Source organism: Chiloscyllium plagiosum, unplaced genomic scaffold (genome assembly GCF_037043375.1).
Source record: "Chiloscyllium plagiosum isolate Xiang-an unplaced genomic scaffold, Cpla_swu_hap1 HiC_scaffold_37, whole genome shotgun sequence".
Classification (NCBI taxonomy): Eukaryota; Metazoa; Chordata; class Chondrichthyes; order Orectolobiformes; family Hemiscylliidae; genus Chiloscyllium; species Chiloscyllium plagiosum.
The window spans coordinates 71,189,462-71,195,990 of record NW_028270175.1 but is presented as its reverse complement, the minus strand read 5'-3'; positions in this window follow the sequence as shown (position 1 = coordinate 71,195,990).

Genomic DNA, 6,529 nt, shown 5'->3' with positions numbered 1-6,529 from the left:
TCCTGTTTCAAGATTCTCAACGGCTGACCTTCCACAGCCATACATTCACAGGAATATAGACTCTGTACGGTTTACATTAGTCCCATTTTCCTGCACGAGGTCCGTATCTGGAAATATTATGACACGTCAAGTGCTCGTGCAAATACATTTTAATGGTTTTTTGATTACCTTGACATCTCCCATCTCAGGAAGTACATTCCAGAAACCAAACCCCTCTCGGCGAAGAACGATAATCAATTCCTCTCTCAACCTCAAACACTTCACTTTAAAAGTGTGCACCGTTGTTCTTGCGCTTTACCTAAAATGAACAACTTCCGTATATCAATTTTGTCCATGCCCCTCGTAATCTTATCTGCTGAATCACGACCCCCTCAGACATCTTTGCTCCAAATCATGCAACTATCCTGAATATCCAACTATATCACGTCAATTGGTTCTCCATTGTTTGCGTCGCAAGAGGTGTCTTGAAAATGTAAGTTTAAAAATTGAAACTTCCCTTTTATAAGAGCACAAACATTTTCTTGAAGTTTGCAATTACTTTGAAAATTTCAAAAATAACATTCGTTACAGTAGATTTTAACAGATTCCCTATTGTTGGTGACAAGTTAACTGACCTGTAGTTCTGCGTGCTCCCTCGTCTTTCCTTCTAGAATTCGAAAAAAATACTGTGATCCCCAATGCAATCAATGTGTGTATTGCTGCTTCTCTGAAATTTCAATACATCTGGTTTGTCAGACTTACCAATCCTCAATTCGTTAATGTTGTCAAACACGACAACAACAACTGATATGAATGATTTTAGTCCTTAATTACGCAAGTCCCTTGGTCACTTCGTAATTGCTGGAGATGTTCTGCACCGTCCTCCATGAAGACAGACACAATATAACTGTTTCGTTTCCCTGTACTTTGACTGTTCTCTACAATCATTTATTCTGCCCACACATTCACTGTTCCATACTTGAACTTGCTTTCATTTTACTTTCAAATGTTGATGCAAGTTTGTCTTCAGTCTTCATGATTCGAGTTAGATTGCATTCTTGATCTCTTTTTAATTTCCTTTTCTGTTTCTACGTCCTCCTTTCTTCCAATAAATCCACAATAATTGGCATTTTTCTGAACCACTTTCCTTGATCTAATACAATTTTTAATTTCTTTTGTTAACCATGGATCTGTCACCTTTCCATTTTGGTATTTGCACTTTGGAGGATATATGTATACTGTACATCTTCTCGAGTTTCTTTATATAACAAATATTGTCTATCTTCTATTCGATATTTGTCATGTCCCATTCAAATTCACTGAAGCCAACTTGATTCTCATAAATTCACGTCCTGCATGGCACATATATATACACATAGCTTAACAAAATAAACTGGTTTGTATTCGAATGACATGTTAAATTCAATGTATTAAGATCCGTATCCCAATAGCTCCTTTATTGCAAGTAAATGTTCAATCATTGCTTCTGATCACACACCAACTCCAAAACAGCCAGATGCCCAGCTCAGTGATAAACATATGATAAATGGCAACCAGCCCCTATTTACTTATGATATCCATTCGCCCAACATTTGGGTATCCCAGGTTATGCACAAGTGGAATTTCTCCATCCTTACTGCAGTATCCACAATCTTGCATTTCCAATTTCCTGTTTTGTAACACTACCCGATATTTGAATCAACTTTTTGACTTATATATATATAACTCCCATCAACGTTTGCTTCTCCTTTCTTTATCTAACCTCTGCCTTACTAGATTCTATGAAATCTGAGTGAGTTGGGCTTTGGTTAGATTAATTGTAGCTGCAGGCGAGGTGTTTGGCGAGGCAAAACTTAACATTGCTATCATTCCTCCACAAATTATCCGTTGTTTCACCAGAACTCCCGTTATGCTGGTGGTGTAGAGAGGAAAGAAATGATCTTTCAACAATGCTATGCATTCTTCCACATAGTTGAGACTGCTCTAACCTCGGTGAGAACACTACGGAAGGCTAGTAAAACGATACTGCTGCTGTAAAGGATCTTCGTGAGATCGCATCTGGAGTGGTTTGCACACATCATATCACTTCACTGAAGAAAGATAGTGGAATTAACTCAGACACTAGTCACTCATCGGCTTTATGCAACGAAGATGATAATCATAGAATGCCTACAGTATGGATGCAGGCCACTTGACCAATCGACTCCACACTGGTCTTCTGAACGCCATCCAACGAAACCCACTGCCCTACCCATTCTCTTTAAAACTGCATTTTCCATGACTAAAGCACTTCGTATGCATATCCCAGAACATTACGGGTAATTACCATGGCCAATCCATCGCTCCAGCGCATGTTGGAAATGTGGGAAGAAACTGGAGTACCCAACACAAATCCATGCAGATACTGGGAGAATTTGCAAACTCCACACAGACGGTGACACGAAACTGAAATTGAACCCGGATCCCTGTGAGACAACCATGTTAGCCATTGCAGTACCCAGTGTGTGCAAAACAATTTCTCTGCACAATGATGCTGCAGCAGAGCCTGTTTGGGCCCAGGGACCTATTACATGCTTAGTGAATGTGACAAGCACTACATTACAGATACACAGTGTGGTCACTGACCCAGTGAACGTTCTGTCCTGTGTCGCATCATACATCATTTTGCAAGAAAAAGATTACATTTTGTTGTGTTCAGTCCAAACAGGACTGACTCGCACTAAGATTCAGTGCGCACAATATCAGCACAGGTGGCAGCGATGAGATCAAACCCAAAGCTACTGTTACAGTGAATCCTAAATCCACCTTAGCCTGTTTGGCCACACAACCACACTGAACTGAACCCAGGAGCAGGTTTTGAATCCAGCTCCCGTGGATATTACTGCATGACTGGTTGCATAGGAAAGCGATGACACTAGTGAGCCATCACTTTAACTGAGCACAAGGTTCTCTGGTGGGGGACAAACTCAGGCGACAGGAGAAGGTCCACTGTTTCCTTCAAATACAGGAATTTCGTTCAGCCAATAGCTGTCTTCTTCCACATTATCAGGTTGGATGAACAGCATGATGGCACAGAACCATGATATTTGAGAGACATTTAAGCAAAGAATGGTTAATATGACGTTCAGGTACTGCTAGGGCTTCAACCACGGATCTAACTGTTAGTTCAGCTGGCACTTGAGCCAACTAAGCCACAGTATCACGTCAACGTATGAGGGAGGGATGAGCAGATTGATCCAATACCGACTAAAGTTTACAAGAATGACAGATGAGCTTGTTTTGAGTCTCAACAACTGACTGAAATCACACAACAAATTCAGGAATCAATTCCACGTCTCGAAGTTGGAACACAGGAATAGCAGAAGTAGATTCTTTGAGCCTGTTACAGCAGATGATGCGGTGGCTGTTTAATTTCTGGATGCAAACCTACACTGTCAGGAAGAAGCCAACCAGCTCGTCTGTACATAACGCAGGACGAATAATAGACAATATCGGCCTGTATGCTGAACCACAACAACAGGTTGAGACTTTCAGCCTTCTCAATGCTGCAATGGAAGAACTGGAAGAGGCAACAAAGTGAGTGGAAATTATTACACCAGTTAATAACATTCAGCCCATTCAGTCTGTTGAACAGAAGGACATGTATCCGTCTGATATATTATTATGTGAACATAACAATGCAATTTAGCCAGTTTCTGTTATATGGGAACCAATCTCAGGGATATAGGAGGAGATTGTTCAGTATTTTAGACTTTTACGGAGACAGTTCAGCCCTTCGACATGTTGCATGCATCAGGAATATTCCAAAATTTCCCGAAAGCTCTCATTTAGCAAAAGCAGAATGATCTTGAGTGGTTTGGTCAGGAACTGGAGCAGAACACTTACCCTAACCAGTCGAGAATATAGGAACACCACGACGGCATTCAGCCCATTTTGATTATAATGTAGGAGCAGCAGGAGAACATTCATCCCATCGATACTATAATGTAGGACTATCAAGAGAACATTTAGCCCATCGGAACTATAATGTAGGAAAACCAGGACTACATTCATCCCAATGACACCATAATGTAGGAGCACGAGCAGAGCATTCAGCCCATTAATATTATATTGCGGTAGCACCATGATGGCGTTCACCAAGATCGACTACATTCAGACGATAATGTAATAGCACCAGGAGGAACTTCAGTCTATCTAGACGAAAATATAGAAGCACCAGTAGGATATTCAGCTCACTGAAACTATAATGTAGGCACAACAGGAGGATAATCAGCCTAATGGGTATGCAAAGTAGGAAGAGAATGAGTCCATTTAGTCACTCATGGCTCTAAAACAGCAATCGGAGCACATCTTTTACAGTCTTGTGCCTGTTACACAGGAACACATGAAAATGCCCGTAGAGGTTGTAGAAAAAGAAGAAGCTAGAATAATCGACTTTACATAGGAATGAAAATTAGTCAGCAAACGAAAGTGATTGAATGCAAACTGTTAGAACGATGAGTAAGGAATTGATAACCAGAGATTGTCAATGTCAAACCATAATCCATCACAGTGAACGTGTTTTTATGAACCATGTTTGAAATTTTTGATTTTTTAAAATTTGACAAGCAATGTGGTTAAAGTGGATCCTACAGATGTCGGATATCTGGACTTCCAGAGGGCATTGTATAACATGCCTCACAAAGGATTAATTTGCAACACAAGATCATATAGGGGTTAAGAAAAATGTATTTGCTTGGAGAAAGGATTGGCTAACCAATAATAACCATGATATGGAAGTGCTAGCGTCGGACTGAGTTGGACAAAGCTAAAAATCACACGACGCCACACATGGCACTATTGTCCAACATGTCCGGTGCTTGTGAGAGAGGAGGATCTCAGACACAGAATACACATAGGAAAGAACAAATGGTTGTCCAACTGATGTGTGTGAATTGAACACAACCCAGAAGAACCTGAAATCTTAATCAATTAGAATGAAGATACAGGTTTTGATTAATTTGAAAGCAACTCCCAGAACCTCTTGCCCTCATAGCCGAGAGATAACTTAAGGTATAATCGATGGAAAGAAGGTGACACCTGCAGTCAGATAATGTATTCTCAGCGTGAGGTCTTGTTTGGAAACTCTATATGTCTAAAATTGGAGCCAGATGGCTTTTATTTCCAATGTCGGAGTTTATAAAATGCCACGTTGTCTGTCTACAAATTTCGAGAATCTTCAACAAAATAGAATACATCCACAAATACACAACTTCAATTCCAAATTCACACTGCTGATTAGTGTCTGTGTATGCATGTACGGGTAACGCCGGTAAGGCACAGGGAGTGTGCGTGGGGGTTGGGGGCCTGGAGATAGACAGAGAGAGAGAGGAGTGTGTGTGTGTGTGTGTGTGTGTGTGTGTGTGTGTGTGTGTGTGTGTGTGTGTGTGTGTGTGTGTGTGTGTGTGTGTGTGTGTGTTTGAGTGAGAGAGAGAGAGAGAGAGAGAGAGAGAGACTGTGAGTGTTTCTCAGGGGGAGAGTGATGGTGTGTTTGTTCTCAAATGAAGATGCAAACAGATGTGTCAGATCCCTTTCGCCACTCTGCAAGTTGTGCTCCATCTGTTGGTCATGCTGTAGACCCAGACCCATTAACCACAGTCCCCATGCTCCATCCAGAGTTGGGCCACCGTTCCTCAGGTCTCCCTTGAAGTTTGCGACAGCTCACAGCACAACTTCTGGCAAAGCATCCACAGCACCTTCACCAACATTTCAATTTTAAGCACCTCAGCTAAAAGTTTGATGCCTGCCCCTTTACAATATTTCTCAAGGGGCTTCTTCGTGTTACTGAACGCATGATCACCTGAGAGGAACACACACAGACTTTCAGTAGACAGGTACAAACCAAGTTTCAAAGAATGAGTCAAAGCTGTTGGAACCCCCTTTCGGACACACCGGGAAGTGAACAACACCACGACACACAACATTTCATTGTTTCCGAGCTTCACATCTCCAGCACTCGATCGACTAATAAGCCAAAAACCAAATGCATGGAAAGCACGGAGGGAGATTCTCGTACAGATGGAAACAGATAATTCATTGACTAAGTACATGATGTGAAAATATGGGGAAAGAAAAGATAGGGGAGTGGGACTAACTGAGGGCTGAGATCTTGGAGGTCCAATTACAAGACTGGGATCATGAATAAAAGCATTACCAGATGAGATGAAATGTTTTGTTACATAAAGTTCTGAATATCGACCACAGAACCAGCAGACTAGAGTAAGGTAAGAGTCCAGCATGGAGAGTTGTGGAGACAATTCTCAGTCAGCTGAACTATCTCCCCAGTATGGCAAGCATTGCAAACCTTTGCTAATATATTTCTGTTATACTTGCACTGGGTATCTTCCAAGCATGGGGAGATTTGCAGAACATATGGCGAGTAACTGTAAATGCGGCTTCCATAAATGTATGACATGTGTCTCATTGCGTCAGTGTTTAGCACCAGGGACCCGGGTTCAATTCACGAATTGAATGAATGTCTGTGTGGAGTTGCACATTCTCCCCGTGTCTG